The following is a 23,762-nucleotide window of genomic DNA, read 5'->3' on the forward strand; positions in this document are numbered from 1 at the left end:
TAACATTCCTACAACACAGGTAATGTTTTTACAAGAAATATGAGCCCTAAATAAAATTCCTAAAACACAGGTCCTTTGTTTTACAAGAGATCTGAACCCTAGATAACATTCCTATAACACAGGTCCTTTGTTTTACAAGAAATAGAAACCCTAGATAACATTCCTATAACATAGGTAATGTGTTTTACAAGAAATATGAACCCTAAAAAACATTCCTATAACACAGGTCCTTTGTTTTACAAGAGATATGAACCCTAGATAACATTCCTACAACACAGGTCTTTGTTTTACAAGGAATATGAACCCTAGATACCATTTCTAAAACACAGGTAATGTGTTTTACAATAGATATGAACCCTAGATAACATTCCTATAACACAGGTCCTTTGGTTTACAAGAGATATGAACCCTAGATAACATTCCTATAACATAGGTAATGTGTTTTACAAGAAATAAGAACCCTAGATAACATACCTATAACACAGGTCCTTTGTTTTACAAGAGATATGAACACTAGATTACATTCCTATAACATAGGTAGTGTGTTTTACAAAAGATATGAATCCTAGATAACATTCCTATAACACAGGTCCTTTGTTTTACAAGAGATATGATCCCTGGGTAACATTCCTATAACATAGGTAATGTGTTTTACAAGAGATATGAACCATAGAAAACATTAGTATAACTCAGGTCCTATGTTTTACAAGAGATATGAACCCTAGATAACATGTCTCTAACACAAGTCCTATGTTTTACAAGAGATATGAACCCTAGATAACATGTCTCTAACACAAGTCCTATGTTTTACAAGAGATATGAACCCTCGATAACATTCCTATAACACATGTCCTGTGTTTTACAAGAGATATGAACCCTAGATAACATGTCTATAAAACAGGTCCTATGTTTTACAAGAGATATGAACCCTAGATAACATTCCTATAACATAGGTAATGTGTTTTAAAAGGAATATGAACTATAGATAACATTCCTATACTATTGGTCCCGTGTTTTACTTTACAAGCGATATGACCCCTAGATAACATTCCTATAACACAGGTCCTGTGTTTTAAAAGAGAAATGAAGCCTAGATATCATTCCTTTAATACAATAGCTGTCTTTTACAAGATAAATGAACCCTAAAAAACATTCTTATAACCCAGGTCCTGTGTTGTATTAGGGATATGAACCTTAGATAACAGTCATATTATACAGGTCCTGTGTTTTACAAGAGATATGAACCCTAGATAACATTCCTATAACACAGGTGCTGTGTTTCAAAACAGATATGATCATGAACGCTATATAACATTCCTCTAACACAGATCCTGTGTTTTACAAGAGATATGAACCTTAGATAACATTCCTATAACACAGGTCATGTGCTTTACACGAGATATGAACCCTAGATAACTTTATAACATTGGTCATGAGTATTTCAAGAGGTTTGAAGCCTAGATAACATTCCTATAACACAGGTCCCGTGTTTTACAAGAGATATGCACCCTAGATAACATTCCCATAACACAGGTCCTATATTTTACAAGCGATATAAACCCTAAATAACATTTCTATAACACAGATCCTTTGTTTTACAAGAGATATGAACCATAGATAACTTTCATATAACATTGGTCATGAGTTTTACAAGGGATATGAACCCTAGATAACTTTCATATAACATTGGTCATGAGTTTTTCAAGAGATATGAACCCTAGATAACATTCATATAACATTGGTCCTGTGTTTTACACGAGATATGAACCCTAGATAACTTTCATATAACATTGGTCATTAGTTTTTCAAGGGAAATGAAGCCTAGCTAACATTCATATAACACTGGTCATGAGTTTTTCAAGGGATATGCACCCTAGATAACTTTCATATAACATTGGTTGTGAGTTTTTCAAGGGATATGCATCCTAGATAACATTCATATAACATTGGTCATAAGTTTTTCAAGAGATATGAAGCCTAGAAAACATTCATATAACATTGGTCATGAGTTTTTCAAGGGATATGCACCCTAGATAACTTTCATATAACATTGGTCATGAGTTTTTCAAGGGATATGCATCCTAGATAACTTTCATTTAACATTTGTCATGAGTTTTTCAAGGGATATGCACCCTAGATAACTTTCATATGACATTGGTCATGAGTTTTTCAAGGAATATGAAGCCTAGATAACTTTCATATAACATTGGTCATTAGTTTTTCAAGGGAAATGAAGCCTAGCTTACATTCATATAACATTGGTCATGAGTTTTTCAAGGGATATGCACCCTAGATAACTCTCAGATAACATTGGTCATGAGTTTTTCAATGAATATGAAGCCTAGATAACATTCATATAACATTGGTCATGAGTTGTTCAAGGGATATGAAGCCTAGATAACATTCATATAACATTGGTCATGGATTTTTCAAGGGATATGCACCCTACATAACTTTCATATAACATTGGTCATGAGTTTTTCAAGGGATATGAAGCCTAGATAACATTCATATAACACTGGTCATGAGTTTTTCAAGGGATATGAACCCTTTATAATTTTCATATAACATTGGTCATGAGTTTTTCAAGAGATATGAAGCCTAGATAACTTTGATATAACATTGGTCATGAGTTTTTCAAGGGATATGCACCCTAGATAACTTTCATATAACATTGGTCATGAGTTTTGCAAGGGATATGAAGCCTAGATAACATTCATATAACATTGGTCATGAGTTTTGCAAAGGATATGAAGCCTAGATAACTTTCATATATCATTGGTCATTAGTTTTTCAAGAGATATGAAGCCTAGATAACATTCATATAACTTTGGTTGTGAGTTTTGCAAGGGATATGAAGCCTAGATAACATACATATAACATTGGTCATGAGTTTTTCAAGGGATATGAAGCGTAGATAACATTCATATAACGTTGGTCATGAGTTTTTCAAGGGATATGAAGCCTAGATAACATTCATATAACATTGGTCATGAGTTTTTAAAGGGATATGAAGCCTTTATAATTTTCATATAACATTGGTCATGAGTTTTTCAAGAGATATGAAGCCTAGATAACTTTCATATAACATTGGTCATGGGTTTTTCAAGGGATATGAAGCCTAGATAACTTTCATATAACATTGGTCATGAGTTTTTCAAAGGATATGAAGCCTAGATAACATTCATATAACATTGGTCATGAGTTTTTCAAGGGATATGCACCCTAGATAACTTTCATATAACATTGGTCATGAGTTTTGCAAGGGATATGAAGCCTAGATAACATTCATATAACATTGGTCATGAGTTTTTCAAGGGATATGAAGCCTAGATAACATTCATATAACATTGGTCATGAGTTTTGCAAAGGGTATGAAGCCTAGATAACTTTCATATATCATTGGTCATTAGTTTTTCAAGAGATATGAAGCCTAGATAACATTCATATAACGTTGGTTGTGAGTTTTTCAAGGGATATGCACCCTAGATAACTTTCATATAACATTGGTCATGAGTTTTTCAAGGGATATGAAGCCTAGATAACATACATATAACATTGGTCATGAGTTTTTCAAGGGATATGAAGCCTTTATAATTTTCATATAACATTGGTCATGAGTTTTTCAAGAGATATGAAGCCTAGATAACTTTAATATAACATTGGCCATGAGTTTTTCAAGGGATATGAAGCCTAGATAACTTTCATATAACATTGGTCATGAGTTTTTCAAGGGATATGAAGCCTAGATAACATTCATATAACATTGGTCAGGAGTTTATCAAGGGATATGCACCCTAGATAACTTTCATATAACATTGGTCATGAGTTTTGCAAGGGATATGAAGCCTAGATAACATTCATATAACATTGGTCATGAGTTTTGCAAAGGATATGAAGCCTAGATAACTTTCATATATCATTGGTCATGAGTTTTTCAAGAGATGTGAAGCCTAGATAACATTCATATAACGTTGGTTGTGAGTTTTTCAAGGGATATGCACCCTAGATAACTTTCATATAACATTGGTCATGAGTTTTGCAAGGGATATGAAGCCTAGATAACATTCATATAACATTGGTCATGAGTTTTTCAAGGAATATGAAGTGTAGATAACATTCATATAACATTGGTCATGAGTTTTTCAAGGGATATGAAGCCTAGATAACATTCATATAACATTGGTTATGAATTATTTTTAAGGGATATGAAGCCTCGATAACTTTCATATAACATTGCTCATGAGTTTTTCAAGGGATATGAAGCCTAGATAACATTCATATAACATTGGTCATGAGTTTTCAAGGGATATGAAGCCTAGATAACGTGCATTAAGCACGGTTATTAGTACATGTTTTTAAGAAGTACGTTGTTTGGATTATGTTTGTATAAGACTTGAATTGACTTTTATTTCAGGGCTATACCTATTAATGAATTAAAATTAAGACTACGATTTCTCAAAATTTCAAAAAAAAATGTCCCCATTTAGTAAGAATCTATCATGTGTGTCCCCACTTAATTTTACTTTGACAAGCATACATGTCCCTACTTGATGTTATTTGGGCATTCATATTGGTGTCCCCTAGCTTACGTTTATACAACACTAGTACAGAGTTATTCGAGGTGTATAAACACTGTTGCTGAGTTTTTCCAGGGATGCGTTAACGTTTTTAAACACTGGCACTGAGTAAAACGAGTGGTATGACCCCTAGATAGCGTTCCTATAACACTGGTTCTGTGCTTTTCAAGTGATATGGACCCTACACAATGGTATATAACACTGATACTAAGTCTTCAAAGGGATATGAACCCTATAAAACTTTCATATAACACTGATACTAAGATATTTTAGGTGAATGACCACTGACAGCAAATATTTCCACATCACTGACAATGAGTTGTTCCAGGTTTTTATCTGTAGGGAATGTTCTGAAACACTCTTACTGAGATGTTTGAAGTTTATAACCCTAGACAACTTTCATATAACACTGATTCTGAGATGTTCTAGGTAAATGACACCTAGAACACAGGTCCGTATACATAATTTCATCTTCATCAGTTGGTTCATTTGAATAGAGACCGTTGCCAATGGTTTAATTACATAAAATGATCCCATTTTGATGCATTCCATTGAGACACTAATGTCCCCACTTAGATATCTTTGATAAGACGAAAAGTCCTCATTTAGAAATCTCATATCATACTGTGTGTCCCCAATTAATTCACGAAATAAATGCAAATAATAGTCCCCATTTAGAAAGCTGATACCATAGATGTGTGTATAATTTGTGTGTCCCCATTTAGTTCACTTAATTTATGTCATTCAAATGACGTTTTTAAGCTACCAACTGTTACATGCGATTATAATAAGTTCTTTTGTAAGCAAATCTGATATTAAATTAAACACAAGACCTACACGAAAGAAGTCCCCATTTGATCGTGTTGTAGCAGGTGTCCCCACTTGACACCTTAGACATGTATGTGTGTGTGTGTGTGTGTGTGTGTGTGTGTGTGTGTGTGTGTGTGTGTGTGTGTGAGGGTCTATTGTGTGTATTTTCTTTGTTTATTAAGTCTTAATTTAAAAAAAAAAGATACATTGCGAGAATCGGTCTGAAATTTGTTTATCTATGTATTGGTATAAACCGGTATAATCCAGTTATTGATAGCGTCAGTTTAACATGGTCAAAATGTAAACATGACCCAAGTTATCACTTTTTGATTATATTAATTTGAAACAAATGTCTCTAATTTACAATAATCGATATCACCCGACTTTCACAAACAAAACAAAACAAAAACAAAAAATAAATAAACGTTCACTGTCAATGAAAATAACATTTACACAAACATCTATTTATACTCATGTAAACATTGAATGTACGGTTCACTTATAAGGCCGTGTTCACATTGACCTAAACTCGGTGTTGTGTAAGTGCAACTCACACGTAAACTAAACAAAATTACGTTCCCATTGATAAAACTCAATGTTTACATGTAGTGTAAATCATGTTTTGTCTACATGCAGTCGATACTCGATGTAGGCCTTGTGTAGATTAAGTGTACACAAAACTAGGCATTTAAAACATTAGTTTCACCGTGCATATTTAAGGAAGAAACGATTTTTTAATAAAATTGATATTTATAGCAATTATTTAATATGAAGTTCTTTACAGAAATATTTGTCCCAACTTGATATATTTATTTGTTTTGTTTAGAAATAAAACTTAACGTAGCTTTATTAAGCCCTTATCAAGACCCAAAGCAGCATCATTGCTGAACACATAATTCATTTGAAAATTAAAGTCTTTCCGAATTGACTTAACTTACACAGAAATATTTGCCACTGGTCTTTACTCAAACAACGATTCACTCATAAAATTACTTTAAAAGTGTGAGGTAAATGTATTGTTTGTCTAGTATCTCGGATCCGTGAAATTACACTTAAAAAGAAAAAAAAACATTACCCACTCCCTTTGCCAAATACTTCTTGGAGAAGAAATACCATTTGAACAAACAGAAAAGACAGAAATATAGTGATCCCTAATATATTAATCCTTCTTCTTCGTCTGTAAGCACGCTGTTGCAGCCTACGTTTTCTAATGCTGAATCGAGACATCTTTAGTATCTTTAAACTACTGCAAATCATCAAAATGGCTTTCATAAAGAAGTAACCACTTAACTTAAAAAAAAAAGGGGGGGGGGGGGTATTTTGTTTATTTATTTGAGTCAGAATTTTGCCGCGCAAACGTTTTATTCCGGTTTTTTTTCTTCGATACTAGTAATCAATTTTTTTTTCTTCAACATTTAACACTTTAATGTATGGGGAAACTCTTGATTCAGAATATTTTTTATCATCTGTAGAACAAGAATTGTTTTCTTTATCCAATTGGGGTTCGGAATATTTCCATTCCCCCTATTTAGAGTCAAATGGTCGTTCTATTACTGCTAGAAAAGTTGTCCGAAAATGTTTCATTCGATTCTATGAAATGAACATTTAAATGACATAGAGTTTACAAATGTGAACAAATCTTATGTACAGGTAATTAAACAAGGTGTATAGATGTGAACAAATTTAATGTGAAACCAATGTCCAGTTCATTAAACTAATTGTAAACAAGTTTACTGTACATGGATTTTGGTGTGAACACGGCCTTAGTAGGTCATATAAAATACGGCAAAGTTGAAGAAAATATTTTGGAATACGCTGTACATGTTTTGAAATACAAAGGATGGCATACTGTTTATTCTTTAACTGGTCATCAACAACAACAAAAAAAGGTTTTGTCTGGATTAATTAATTGGGTCAAACCCTATTTACCCGAGTAGAAATTAATCAATTTAATATGAATTAGACTTCGTCATCACGAAATATTTGATTAAAAATTAATCATTATACTTAATTACATTATTAATTGTCATAATTAATTATTAATTAAGACATAATTAATTATCAATTAAGAAAACACAACATTTCCCTAATTATATTACTAAATAAAAAAAAATGACCACTTGACCCTTGTCGAAAATTCCCTCCACCAAACAAAATGGCGGCTTTAACATTGGGTCTATGGGGAAAAAGTGGTCTAGTCTCATAGGGATGACTACTCCTATTAATCATCATGAAATATTTGCCACTGAACATTAGTATCTTCAAACAAATTTTAAATTACCAATATTTTAATAGTTTTTTACTAAAATCTATAACGATAACATGTATCACCATTACTAAAGTTAAAGGAAAAAAATCTGTCTATAGGTTACAATACACCATTAGACTTTATGGGCGCAGCCATTTTATGAGCATAACATGGTATTCAGAATTAAGAGTATGGCTAATCCTGATTGGTCGATATGTGCGCCCGTTATTTTTTATTTTTAGAGACTTCGTGCACTCTGCTTTATACAAAAGGCAAAATAAAAATTATTCCGTAGCCCTAGAGGCACTGAGATGACTTTTTAACGCTAGGACAAGACACGTATTTTAAGGGCAAAATTGATAGGCATGGGAGATAAGTAGAAAATACGCTGAGAAAAGCAACGCGAACCTATATTTTTGGGACCAAAAAATACTGTCCTAATAACTTTTCTTTGATTCTAGCAAGGATTCGTTAAAAAAATCAATTTTCTAAAGTCTGTATCTCGAAAAAGGCTACCATTGTCGCCTATGGGGAAATTAATTGTTTATTTCAATCTATAGATGTACCTAATTCCGTAATGTTTCAGAAATGTGGCATAATAATTTTCTACATCATTGAAATATAAATGAATTTGTTAGTTTTATTATATTTCTAAATTGCTTCTATTTCATTGAAATATAAATGAATTTGTTAGTTTTATTGTATTTCTAAATCGCATGCAAACATATACGATAAATTTGTGAAACCTGATAATATACACACTTGCATGTGTAACAGTGTTTTAGATATAAAATAGAGTATTTATTTCTTAATCTTCACTGGGGTAAAGCTGATGACCGTAACTGCATTTACGGTCATCCCAAGATGTCGGATGAAAAATTAGGTCAGTATCTGTATTGTCTGTTACAGTGTTTCTATATCATTTTCTTTACAAAGTATACATTGATACGATGTAAATTTATAAAAGATTCAAACAGAAATCACAAATTACTACCGAAAAATGTTCAGGAAACGCGAAATTCAATTTGAAAAAATCGCTAAGATGTCCGTAAATCATTATCAAAATATTTTCAAGATGACCGTAACATAAAACAAGGATGACCGTGATTGGTAAACAGATGACCGTAACTTGTAAAAGATGACCGTAATTTGTAAAGATTGACAGTAATTTATAAAGGATGATCGTAACTTTTAAATGATGACCCTCAATTTTAAGAATATCCGTATTTGTATTCATAGCTTTTTGTTGTGTTTGTCTCAATAGGGGCTTAGGTAGCGGATATAAACATGTTTCATCAATTTATTTTTTAACTGTTTGCCGTATTTTGAGTTCATGACAATGATAGTAAATTGCAAATTTCTCGTTAACAATGAAATATTAATTTATTGCCGATGATAACGACTTTAAAATTTTAATACAAATTGACAGAGATACGACGAAAAGTAGAAGAAACAAGAATGTGTCCCTCTGAAGTGTCTCTAGTACATGCCTCATCTACACTATAATTTTCTATGTTCAGTGGACCGTTAAAATGGGGAAAAAACTGTAGTTTGGCATTATGATTAGAAAGATCATATCATAGAAAACATGTGTACTAAGTTTCAAGTTGATTGGACCTCAACGTCATCAAAAACCTCCTCGACCAAAAAAAACCTTTAACCTGAGGCGGGACAGACGGACGAACGAGCAGACGAACGGACGAACAAACGAACGGACGCACAGACCAGAAAACATAATGCCCATGAATGGAGCATAAAAACACTAATCAAACATACGAATATACGGCAGTGTACGGTAATCGAGCCTGAGGAAGCAGATTAAAATCTTAGTTTGTCTTTATATATATATGAATAACATGAATAACATTGCTGTATATACAAATTGACAAGGTTCCCCTCAGTGTAGGATCCAAAAGGGGGGTCCCTTTTTATTTACCGATCAGTGCATTTGAATGGGGACACATATAGTTTGAACCCCCTTTACCCTGGGTTGGGACCCCCCTTTTTTTAAATGGCTACATCCGACCGCCCCTGCCCCTTGTGATACGCTATACGCATAAGACTATTTTAAGGATCTACTTTGCTGGAGCTCGCCTTCACTAGTTTGGTCGTAGTATTTTAAAAACAGGTTCTGTTATTTTACTTGCAAGACAAAATAGAAGACAAATCAAAGACGATATAATATCAATGGCTGTAGTCTACATCCATTGGCATTTTTAAAAAGTGCATTTATTATATGTCATTACAAGGAATTCCAGAAATAAAAAAAAAAACCTTTTGGCTTTTAGTTAGAGGCTGTGCAGGACACTTTTTTTTTTATTATACTTGTAAGGTGTCATTTAATCGCGCTTTTGTTGCATGTTTTCCCCACTTTTTCATGTGCATGTTTTGTTGTATGTTCATTTTAAAAATTATACCCTCTACCGTAAAAAAAGATATATATGGTGAACTCTGTATTTAAAGCACGTCTTATTTTCTCCTACCTATAGGATAATACTCTCATATAAATATGATTTATATCAACACCATTAATCATTTGATACAAAAAAAGTAGTCATACAAATACGGATATTTCTTAGAATTGACGATCATCCTTTAAAAGTTACGGTCATCATTTAGAAATTACGGTCATCCTTTACAAATTACGGTCATCTTTTAACCAATTACGGTCACCCTTGTTATGAATTGCTGATTCTGTTACGGTCATCTCGATTGTGATTTACGGTCATCTTAGCGATTTTTTTAAATCGAATTTCCTGTTTCATGCACATTTCTCGGAAGTAATTTGTGATTTCCGTGTCAATCTTTTATAAATTTACATCGAATCAATGTCTCCTTTGTAAAGAAAATGATATAGAAACACTGTAACAGACAATACAGATACTGACCTAATTTTTCATCCGACATCTTGGGATGACCGTGAATGCAGTTACGGTCATCAGCTTTACCCCAGTGAATCTTATCTAAATTCATTACAAGAAAATGTTGTAATTTCTATATAATTATACGGACTCGGCTGAATTTATTTTTTTGTCCTCGGTAAAACTTTTGCAAAACCAAACCGATATTTGAATAGTGCGTAGGAGTAAATATCAGTCACAAAAAGCTGACGCTTGAAATATAAAAAAAAGGGGGGAGCGGGAGGACGGGGGCGTTAAAAAAACAGAGTGGCTATTTGTCCGGCTAGCCGGAAGAATAGTGCCAGGGCTACTTGTCCGGCCATTGCAATGAGCATGTCATATAATGTGCTTTCGATAGTGTGTGTAATATTATCTTCAGTAGCACCGAGGGGGCGCGTGTAATCTGATCACTGATTTTCAATTTAAGATCATGGCTAATAACGGCGATATCAATATTTGTGATAAATCTTGCTTTTTTCGAAATTTGACAATGAAAAACGATAGTATGAACTTCAAAAAATGATATAATCTTATGAAAGGGAATAAAGAAAGGGGGGTTACAACCTTGAAGTGGGGATGTTGGATATAGGATTATAAAAAGTGGGATAATAAAATACAGGGGACAACAAATTAAGATAAGATTAGGAGAAAAAAGATAAGAGTAATTTGGGAAAAGGAGCACACCGTGTCACCCCAACCCCTCACGTAAATAAAATAAAATCCAACCTAGAATTTCTGAACAAGATTTTAACAGTGTTGTTCACTTTTTTTTCTATTTTTTTTTGGGGGGGGGGGGGCATTATAAAAAAATATCCCATCTCTCACTCAAAATATGGATAACTTTATGTCAAGGGGTCTATAATTCTATTTGACAGCTACAGACATAATACTTTTGTACCTTTTTCAGCTACACAAAATCCTTTACGTTAACTTAAAATGCACTACTGAGTCAATTAATTTATAGGTTTGGAATAACATAAATTGACAAATGAACAAATGAACAAATTAATTACGAGAAAGATTCCCTGTTTAAATGTTGTAATAAGCATGTAGATCATTAGTCTAGCAAACTACTGGGTAGTTTATCTTTTAACCAATGCAAACAACCAAACATCAAATATGCCTTATGTGCTTACTAACAGATCCATGACAGAGCACCTAATACAACAACATTAACGTAAACGTTTGTGGATATCACGTAAAAAAAGATCTCTCTGGTATCTTTAGCTATTGGTTAAAATAGGAGATTGTATGATAAGGGTAATTATTTTGACCCTGGCAATGCAAAACAACTAAAAAATTTTCAAGCATTTTAAAACTATGTAAAACATAGGCAAATACACTTGGCAGACTTTAGTGTCATAATGTCAATGTATGATTTCATAAATATGTCGAAATTGACATGTTCGACCACATACTGACAGCGAACCCCATATCGAATTTACCGACCCAATAAATATCGTATTAGAATACTATTAAACTGTACTAATAGCAGTTATTTTAGGCTGAAATCATCAGATGTTAAAGAATTCTTGTCTTAAAATGTTCTAATGCTATTGTTTCAGAAAAAGAGAGAAGGTTTGGATCCATTAAAACGTTTAATCCCGCTGCAAATGTTTGCACCTGTCCTAAGTCAGGAATCTGATGTACAGTAGTTGTCGTTTGTTTATGTAATATATACGTGTTTCTCGTTTCTCGTTTTGTTTATATAGATTAGACCGTTGGTTTTCCCGTTTGAATGGTTTTACACTAGTAATTTTGGGGCCCTTTATAGCTTGTTGTTCGGTGTGAGCTAAGGCTCCGTGTTGAAGGCCGTACTTTAACCTATAATGGTTTACTTTTTAAATTGTTATTTGTATGGAGAGTTGTCTCATTGGCACTCACACCACATCTTCCTATATCTATTTTATCATTTATTTTCTTACCTCCTCAGATTTCTTCAATAAATAAATAACATTTACGTTATTGCCAATCAATGAAAAATGAATGCATGTTATCAACCCTTGTGATTCGATTAAGTAAATATCCAACATTTAGTTTTTATACATTGTTTATCTACATTTTGTATCTAATAAATATTCATTTAGCAACGCTTAAATAATAACAAAACTTCAATATAACATAATACCTAATCTACGTTGTTATCAATACCAAGCTTCCACATAATTAAATGATTTTGATGTATGTGATTAGATAAATACGCAACAAACAAACAGTTACTCTATTCAGTATATATACTGCATGCAGTATATATAATATAAATGCGCCATAATGTGTGGTAACTGACGTCATGCTTTTGATACACGACCTGGTATTGTGTAGTGCTGTTTTAATGGCATTACTGTAAAACCATTATCATCGATGTGATATAAATTCTCATTTGTTATTTAGGCATAAGAAAACGTAAACCATTATATGAAAAAATGCAAAAATAAAACCCAATTAACTATGCGTTGATTCCGTATAATGTTTTAGAATTTTGTTCTAATTCTAGACGCATCGTTATAAATTTAATGGAGTTTGATGCAACTGCCATACAAGTGAGAGATTTAGCACTTTTAAACCTGGTTTCATCCACATTTTCTACATTGTACCAAATCAGGAATATGACATTTGTTGTCCATTCGTTTGATGTGTTTTATCATTTGATTTTGCCATTGAATTAGGGACTTGCAGTTTTGAATTTTCCTCGGAGGTCAGTATTTTTATTATTTGTCTTTTTCTAATTTATCACCGAAAATACATCCGAGCACTGAAAATAGTCACTGGACATAAAAAATATAAATATAAATATAAACAGACACGGATAATTCTGTTACTGCGTAATTTGTATTCATCCGAGATCTGTCTGATTTCATGTCATAGATTCAAACATTATAAATCATCATTTTAAATGTATATCAATGACTTTGGTTAGGCCGAATCGGTCATGGAAATGTGTTTTTGTTATAGTGGCATCCTCATCCGTTTCATCTATAGCAGCGTAATCCTTCCTCAAGTATGAAGGTTAAAAGTTAGGGTTACATAAATTCACAGATAAAACAAAACATTGCCAAAATTTCTTTATATGCTATTTCGTCAGGAATTATATCTAAAATTACAATACTGGAAGTGTGGAATGTTTTCTACGAAGACAAAAAAAAAACCAGTTCGTTAGTCAGAGGGAACCAAAGCTGGCACCTGTAAATGTGTGTTCATCAAAGTGTACGTGAAATTAGACAAATCTTTAAAGATCTGTCGAAATGGTTAATTCTAAATATGATGACTTGAAAAAAAGTTAACTTCTAAAAATCTATAATAGCATTAAAATTAAGGATGAAGAGAAAACACCGCAAATAAGGAAATGCCGTCTTAAAATTGTCCATGTATTTATGCTAAGAAAAATTAATTGAATATGGCAAATTGGTTAGCACTTACACATGTACATCCCGCCATTGTGCTATTGTGCTATGTCAATTTTGTATTCTTGTCGTTCGTTTGTGCTTATAAAAATTGTCTGTAGAATCTAAAGATGCCATCTTTTTGTTGTTGAAATGCTTAATGTTTTTTTTATAAAAAGAATATATATAACAATGTTGTCTGCTTTAGCCCAATTTTTGACATTTTTACTTATTTTGTTTTGCTCACACATTGTTGTCAATACAAATAATTGTATGCAAGTGAGAGTTTTAGCTAGCTATAAAGATGTAATACCACCAATTCATAGTACTACGTCAAATCTGGTTTCATAAGAAAATATATTCTCTTGATTTTGACAGTTGACGGAAAAGAGGGGCGAAAGATACATGAGGAACAGTCAAACTGATAAATCGAAAATAAACTGACAACGCCATAGGAAATCAACATTGCATTTCATTGCAGAAAAAAACATTTACTGGATAGCTTTTTAAGCTATACTATATTTTTAATCAGGTACTATTGGGACCGAACGTCTGAGACGACAAATTCATAAAACATTTAAATATATCAACACTTTTCAATCCAGTTTAAAAAAAAACTTAAATGCATTCAGCATTATTTAATTATATTTTTTAAGCTCAGTTTTGATCAATCTAATCAAAACAAAAATGATTAAAAACTTTATCTACCAAGATCTGCTAGATCCAATTATTATAAGTGACTCCATGTCATGTTCCTTTTCAAATGTTCTAAAAACTCCAACTGCAATTAGTGATCATGATGCACCTATTGCAATTTTCGAATGTCCAATGTCCGACTTTAAATCTTTTAAAAGAGAAATATGGCTTTACGATCGGGCTGATACATCCAAATTTGCTGAGATATTAGACGAAATAGACTGGACTACCATGCTTCCCGACAGTAAAACCACTAATGAGATGTGTAAATGTTTTACAATAGAATTTTTGAAAATAGCTAAAAAAAGCATTCCTACTAAAATAGTAACTGTACAACATAATGACAAACACTGGTTCAATAATGACATAAGACATGAAATTCGAATTCGAGACAGATTAAGAAAAAAAAGCGATTAAATCTAATTGTGAAAATAATATTATGAAGTACAAAAAACAGAGAAATATTGTAAATAATATGAAAAAAATCGCCAAAGAAAATTTTAAACAAATTTGGACGGTCTAATATCAAAACAACCCTCAAACTCAAAAACGTATTGGAAATTAATGAAAACGTTAATTAAATCCAAAAAAGGTTCAGAAACCATACCTCCTCTCCAAAATATAATAAATGATAATGAACTGAATGATACTGTATATGAAGATGAGGAGAAATGTAATTAAGTTTTTGTTTAACGAATATATTTTAGTATGATTTCAAAACTAGATGAAGAACATGTTGATTTGCCCGAATTTGATACAAAAACTTATAGTAAGTTTTCAGATATCTAGAACTTACTTTAAATAAAGCTAATGATAACAATGACCACTGCCCTTTCCTCGATCTTGATATCTATATCATAAACGTGAAGCTTAATACAAAAATTTATGATAAAAGAGATGATTTTTCATTTCCTATTGTTAATTATCCATTTTTAGATGGTGACGTTCCCTTGTCACCATCTTATGGTGTTTATATATCTCAACTTGTACGATTCGCTCGTGTATGTAACAATGTATTAGATTTTAGCGAGAGAAATTTATGTATTACTGAAAAATTATTACACCAGGGTTTTCGATATCACAAACTGGTCAAAACATTTACTAAATTTTATCACCGGTATAAGGAAATAATTCGTAAATATAACTCAACATGCAGACATCTTATACGTTCAGGTATTTCACATCCAAAATTTTATGGAAATATTCTTTATAAAGCACAAAAATGTCAGTATTCTCCTCAGAAACTAACAAAACCTTTAAATAGACTTATTAAAAGGGGATATAGTTACGATACTGTTGTCAGGTCATTAAAGATTGCATATTTTGGCTTTAACATTGATTCACTGATAGGGTCTTTGCATCGGAACTAAACACATTTATTTCTAAAAAAACAGTTGTTGGCATGACACGGGTTATGTTCTTCTCATATATTTTATGATAGTATGATACTAAACCCCTAACGGGAGGGATTGTACCTGATATTCATATGATGAAGACATAATCTTTCAATCAGTTTAATTGAGGTCTGGAGCTGGCATGTCAGTTAACTGCTAGTAGTCTGTTGTTATTTATGTATTATTGTCATTTTATTTATTTTCTTTTGTTACATCTTTTGACATCAGACTCGGACTTCTCTTGAACTGAATTTTAATGTGCGTATTGTTATTCTTTTACTTTTCTACATTGGCTAGAGGTATAGGGGGAGGGTTGAGATCTCATAAACATGTTTAACCCCGCCGCAATTTTGCGCCTGTCCCAAGTCAGGAGCCTCTGGCCTTTGTTAGTCTTGTATGATTTTAAATTTTAGTTTCTTGTGTATAATTCGGAGTTTAGTATGACGTCCATTATCACTGTACTATTATGCATATTTTAGGGGCCAGCTGAAGGACACCTACGGGTGCGGGAATTCTCGCTACATTGAAGACCCATTGGTTGCCTTCGGCTGTTGTTTGCTCTATGGTCGGGTGGTTGTCGCTTTGACATATTCACCATTTCCTTTCTCAATTTTATCTAAGTAAATTTAAAAGAAATAATAGATATTATTCAGATATTAGATCCAACCAAAACATCTGGTCCTGATGTGATCAGTCATAAGATGCTAAAGCTATGTCCAGAAAAGGTAGCAGTTCCGCTCCATATTATATTTAATAAATCCTTAAGAGAGGGGATATACCTAACTAGCAGGGGCCGGTTGTTCAACTTGTCGTTAGCACTAACGCTCCGTTAAATTTTGCTAACGTATCGTTAAAATTTAACGTCTCGTTAATCCTGTTGTTCATCTCATAGTTAGTTTTAACGCTCCGTTATAATGTTCTTAACTTGGGTGAAATTTAACGATGGTAGGTAGCAGCGTTAAACCATTTAACCAAGGTATAATTAGAAAATGGCTGCTTTGTTAATGCCACCACTGAGACCCAGAAAGGACAGAGTTTTTAGAGGAACTATTTCACATTTAACAAATTTAAATGATGATGAACTTAGAAGGAGGTATAGATTTGGCAAGGACTCAATTGCTTACCTTTGTAATCTTCTACAAGACAGACTCAGGAGGCCAACTAATAAAGCAACAGCACTGACTGTTGAACAGCAAGTATGTATTGCACTGCGTTTCTATGCATCCGGCTCATTCTTGCAAGTTATTGGAGATACATTGGGGTATGACAAAGGAACAGTTTCTCGTGTTGTAAATGATGTGACAGATGCCTTGATTGACATTAAGGACGATTTTGTGAGTTGGCCTACAGATGTGGATTCGATCAACAGGATAAAATGTGGGTTTTACAGGCAAAGCAACTTTCCGAATGTTTTGGGGTGCATTGACTGCACACATGTGAGAATACAGGCACCATCAGATGATGAACCATCCTATGTAAACAGAAAGGGGTACCACAGCATAAATGTGCAAGCTGTCTGTGATTTTGAAGGTATTTTAATCTGTATTTTGTCATTCCATGTTTCGTCGTTGTTCATCTTTTTAAATTGTTCTCTCCCTTTAAAATTACCTTGACATTATCAATAGAGACAACTGGGTCCTTCTGTTTCGACCCAAATTTCGGAGGCTCGATTACATTTAGTCTGGTCTTTATAACACTTGAAAAAGATTTAAGGTTTCCATTTTATTCATCTTGTCAACACAGAAAGGTAAAACATGAACTACTCTTCAATTTGTGGGACCTTTTAGCTGTGCAACATTGTATTTTTTATTTGCAGTATATGACAAAGAACTTCAAATCACGGTACAAAGCGGCATAACTCTAGTTAAATTAATATGACTTGTCTATGATACCGTGTGATTTGCACTGATTTCTTTCACTCTTTGTGATTTCAAATTCTCTTTTTTTAATCATATAGTAATAGCTTTATGTTTGTTTATATCCGAATTTTCTTGTTTTAAAAAAATGTCAGTAATGAAGTTTGTTGAGGAATAACTGTGTGGTACTTTGTGTGACTTCTTTTTTAGCAGGTGCGTTATTAGGGACTTAATTATCATTATTTACCTGAGGGGGCTGGTAATTTTGAATTCAAACATATACAATTTTCATGATCCCCCCCATAATATTTCACTATTTTTATTTGATCCCCCCCGGAAAAAAAAAACATTTAAAAAAATGTGACCCCCCCCCCTTCTATTAAACATGTCAAAATATTAACATGCCAAATATTTGTTTTTTTAGACTAAAAAATACAGATTTTGAGGGAATGAGAGTTATAAATTAACTGAAAGGGATCTTAAAATAAATAAAACCGGTACCATGATAAATGATGTTCAAACTACTTATGTCTTTGTGCAAAAAATATTGGGGACTTATCATTATTTACCTCTGTTTGAATTTACAATAAAATTTGAACCCCCCTATTCCACATACCGGAAAAAAATTACCCCCCCCCCCCCCCTATTCCACATACAGGAAAAAAATTACCCCCCCCTGTCTTTTGACAAGCCCCCTCCCAGATAAATAATGATAAGTTCCTAATGTACTTGCATAATTAAACAATCTGCTATATTTTTTAAATTGTCTTTTTTCTTTTTTTTTAAACACTGAATTTATATTTACAGGCAGGTTTACCAATATATTTGCAAACTGGCCAGGCTCCACTCACGACTCCCACATATTCAACACATCAACTTTGTCTAATCACCTCCAGACAAATCACAGGGGATTGATAGATGGTGTTATTCTTGGGGACAGTGGATATGCTTGTCGCCCTTACCTGCTTACTCCATATGCCAATCCAACAGAGAGACACCAGCAAAGGTTCAACGGATGCCATGCCAGTACTAGATCCGTTATAGAGAGGACTTTTGGTATTTTGAAAAGACGGTTTCATGTCCTTCATTCTGAGGTATATTTATATTAAATACAGATTTGACATTGCAATTCATACATAAATAAAGAACAAAATCCATGAAATGGTTACACAAAAATGACTGAGAGATGTTTGTTAAACGTCAGTGAGACAGCAACCCGAATATATAAATTTGGAAAAAAGGCCCGCCTTGATCAACAAAAGGCTGTCCTTCAGGATCTTTGTCAAGTGTTGTAAATTTGTCTTCAATTTAGAATTTTGAACATGCATTTGGTATCACCGCCGTCAATTTTCTAGAACAGTTATCTAAGTGCAAAGAATGAACTATAATGTCAAAACATTGAATAAAGGTATTTTAAATGACTTTTGCATATTATCTATATGTCAAGACATATAAAAAAGGATAACTATTTCTGCATGCCTGACACCTTTTCATTTACTACTAGTTGCTCTAATAACTTGAAACTGAAATGAGCATATACTTTTTCATATTTAAGGTCCGAATGAAACCAGAAAAAGTATGCAGAATTTTTGGTGCATGTGCAGTGTTGCATAACATCGCCTTGTCCAGAAATGAACCGTTGGTGAATGACGACGGTGCTGGTGTTCGACTTGATCAGCCCGTGCAAGTTCCAGCCTTTCTAGGAGTGCAAGATGGAAGAAACACGAGAGAACATGTTGCCAGATTATTTTTTAACCAATGAAATACATATTATTAACACTTTAATATGCTTTCTTACTTTTTCATAGACACATGATCCTAATTTATTGAAGACCAGTTTTATTACACCATGGTCTTAATGGTAACAATGTTTTATTTTGATGATGTTCAAAATAAGGAGACATGGGGTGTTTGTCAGTGAAACAACTATTCACCAAAGTGCAAAATAGTTTGATTTAAGCATTTTCTTGTTACCATATATTTAATAACATTGAAACTTTATTCGATAAGTGTTTACGTTTTAAAGTAAAAGATTCAATTATTGCTCATGAAGTCAAACTCTTTACACAAGTGACACAGGCAGACTTAAGATGCTTTTCATGTCTCAGATCAATTACAGTTTCTATTTTTTTTGTCAGAACTATTTGGTTCCCATTTTACACATCACTTCAATTACAAACGTATTCGATATTCAGAAAAGAAATTGGCGAACATTTTCCCTACCAAGTTCAACATGATATAAAAACAGGTGCTTGATTCTGTTCTGTGTTGTTCAATAATTTCGGGAAGTTTTATTGATAACTGTTATATACATGTAGATCGTTGAGGTTAATAGTTAAGACCTCCTTTATATAAAAAAGAAGATGTGGTATGATTGCCAATGAGACAACTATCCACATAAAACCAAAATGACACAAACATTAACAACTATAGATCACCGTACGGCCTTCAACAATGAGCAAAGCCCATACCGCATAGTCAGCTATAAAAGGCTCCAATAAGACAATGGAAAACAATTCAAACGAGAAAACTAACGGCCTCATTTATGTAAAAAAATGAACGAAAAACAAATATGTAACACATAAACAAATGACAACCACTGAATTACAGGCTCCTGACTTGGGACAGGCACATACATAAATAATGTGGCAGGGTTAAACATGTTAGCGGGATTCTAATTCATTCAAATATACAACATGTATAATAATGGGAAATATATAATCATTTTTTTTCTCTTTTGAAAATAACTTTTAATCAATATAACATGAGAAGATAACAATTAATATTAGTTGGTAGTACCAAGAGCCTCTAGACACTGTGACAGCGACATTGGCTGGTATTCCTTTGCCTTGATTCTCTCCAGCAGTTCTATTTGCAAGTCCAGCTTTTTCATCTCCTTCTTCTGTTTTTCAATTTCACCCCTAAAATACACAACCTGTTGAAAAAAACAGAAATATTAATGATATGAATTAATCAACAATTGTACATGACTAATTTGTAAGAAAATTACAAGCTCCTGTACAGCTGAATGACTACAATGTATTTCAAGAAAACCGATCAACATAGAAAATGATATATATAGATGTGGGATATTGTAACCATGTGACAAAAAATTTCGAAACTTCATTTAGAGGAAAGGGCCAAATACTCCAAAAATATGTATAGAAAGGTCGTATTTTGCAATAAAGGTATCCATTGGTAATCTTCTTTTTGATTGTTTGCTTGGACGCCATTTTAGAGAACATTACTTTGTCTGTGTCAGTTAAAAAGACTTATTTAAAAGGATACTCAGCGTTCATGTATCAGCATCAAGCAACATCTGACTAATATGAAAGTGCTCATATGTCATAACTCATCTGCTGACCAAATCTGAATTTGTTCGGTTAATTGGGAGGAGCGGACAAACAGGGTGAATGTAAGTCTTCGATCCCAGTGTGACACTCTGTGGGAGTGCACTAAATTGTATATGTGTAGACAGTATATAAATTGGAAAATAGTCCTGAATATGAATGAAACATTTGTCCCTTGATGTTAATGAAAGTATAATTTAACAATCAATGTTTAATATTACTACCAGTACATATATTCAAAAAAGAGCTATACATGTATTGCCAACAAAGTACTAAGGACACATTATACTACCGGACATGGTTCACTGTTATATATTCACCTGAAGCTCATGAACATCTCCTGCTGTGGCTTTTCTCTTCTTTGTCACTGTAGCAGCTGTAGGGACGGCACGGGATTCATTGTTCACAGGTAGGTTTACCACAATTGGTACTGCCCGGTTACCAATAAACCCCGAGAGAACTGATGGCGACTGAGGTGAAGGAGGTGTTGGAGGTTGTAGTGAGGACTCAGATTGGCATTCCATAGCTGACTGAAATAAATCCTGGGACCCTGTACAGGCCATTTCAGAATCATCTTCAGACAATCTAGCCTCAGTTGCACCAGCTAAAACAAAGACAAAATAGCTCTTAAATTTAATGTTGTAAGCCAATTAATACGCAAAAGTTTCAGTTTCAAAAAATCGATAGGGGGATAAACCTTTTAAAAATTAGATCATAGATCATCATACGTTTTTGAGTAGACCCCCCTTTTTTGTTGGTGTCGCAAATATTATTCTTACATATTTTCATTTTTTTAAACTACTTTTTCTATTTATTATATATACAAATGTATTTGATATTTTATCAATTGGTTTGAACAATAGTTATATGAGGGGACATCACATATTAAGTGAAATGTAGTTGAGATATTGTCACGCCATGCCAGAGGGCGACAGGTTGTATATTAGTATTATTTTTTTTTTTTACTTTTGATAACCCTCATAATACATAGAGGTAAACATTCAGGTTTATTCCCTTTAAAACATCTTGTAAGAACGTGTTAATCAGGATAAACTTCGTATTGTAGTTGGGTTTTTTTAAGTTGTAAAATTCTAGCAAAGACAGGATATAGGGACGAACATTTCTATGGTACGATATTCATTCGGGCCGAGATAACATATTTTAATTGAGCGCCATTAACAAATTGAGGAGAGCACCTGTTCAGAATTCTCGCATATCAGCATGGGACAGTGATGTAGATTCACAAGAAATGATAGGGTTAAAACCTTTTCTTTATTCGCATATTGACAGGGAAAACGCAAATAAGATTGAATAACGTTTCATAAAGGTATAATTATATTTCATAACATGCGGAATTTGTAATGTTTACATTGTCACTGATTGTGAGGGCAAGGTCATTATTTAGTACATTTAAGTGCATAAACATCGAAGGCGATGCAGACGATTTGATCATTTAAGAAATAAATATTGGTTAAATACCTTTCAAAAATATGAATAACTATGAACATATCCTTGTATAGAAAGTATTTGGGTGACAATTTAGCACATGAACAAGGAAAAACTTTATTTCAACAGTTTTCAACGATAATTTGGGTCCATAGTGATATCGGCGGACATCAATTTTTGCCTCTACATCGATGTTGTTCCTTCAACTAGGGCATATTAAAAGCACAACTGTTTAGAAATTTCCAGAGAAAGATCTACAGAAACTTTAAATTGATAAGACAAAATATTACATACCAATGATGCAGCTTTCTACACCTCCTATGCCCTTGAAGGAAGCAGAGTCCTTGCACAGATCTATGGTTCTGTTCACTGCCACACTCACTGGCTTAGCCTGTGGTCCACCACCTGTTTTCCCCTGGTCTCTCTTGTTGACAGAAAAGATCTTCTTTGCCTCTTTCTTGGTGTTGCCCCATTTATCTTTACACTCCTTGGCTGACCTATGGGCAACACCAAGAGAAGACACCATCATTGAAATTCTTCCCCAGACTGTTTTTTTTTCTTTTATTTGTCAAAGAACTTCCAAATTTGTCATTAATGACTGCATAATTTTTTTCTACCTCATCTTGGAGAAGATTTATCTCTGTTTCCGAAAAATTTGGCTTTCTTTCCCTTGTTTTCTTAACATTAGACTGATTGCATGCACTAGCAGAAGGCAAGTCGGCCATATTTGTTTATGGGGGAAGTTCAGAAAATCTGAATTATGGGTAACTAAAATAGCCTCTAAACCATAGTTAAAATTTAACGACAGGTTAAGATTTGTTAACGGTCACGTTAGCTAACGCTACCGTTAAATCAACTTGAACAACAGCTTTTTAACCTTCCGTTAAGTAACGCCACGTTAAACTTTTTAACGACACGTTAAGGCTAACGCTACCGTTAAGTTAACGACAAGTTGAACAACCGGCCCCATGAAGATAGCAAATCTAATACCCATTTTCCAAAAGGGAGATTCATCTTTGCCATCAAATTATAGACCGATATCCTTAATTAGTTGTGTAGGAAAAGTTATGGAAAGAGTTGTGTTTAAGCACTTATACAATCA

General features: G+C 33.2%; 1 protein-coding gene across 4 annotated transcripts in view; it reads right to left on the reverse strand.

Moving 5' to 3' along the window:
- Positions 1-23,762, reverse strand: part of LOC143085371 (deoxycytidylate deaminase-like) — a 250,128-nt gene that overhangs the window by 176,471 nt on the left and 49,895 nt on the right. Inside the window, exon 1 of one of the 4 annotated variants that reach the window (XR_012981320.1) lies at positions 12,464-12,527. The exons of 2 other annotated variants lie outside the window; for them this stretch is intronic. The gene's annotated coding sequence lies outside the window, so the exon portion shown is untranslated. Of the gene's footprint in view, positions 1-12,463; positions 12,551-23,762 lie in introns of those variants that run through there. One more of the 4 variants, XM_076261654.1, reaches the window with a different exon arrangement.

The sequence above is a fragment of the Mytilus galloprovincialis genome, chromosome 8 (genome assembly GCF_965363235.1).
Source record: "Mytilus galloprovincialis chromosome 8, xbMytGall1.hap1.1, whole genome shotgun sequence".
Taxonomy (NCBI): Eukaryota; Metazoa; Mollusca; class Bivalvia; order Mytilida; family Mytilidae; genus Mytilus; species Mytilus galloprovincialis.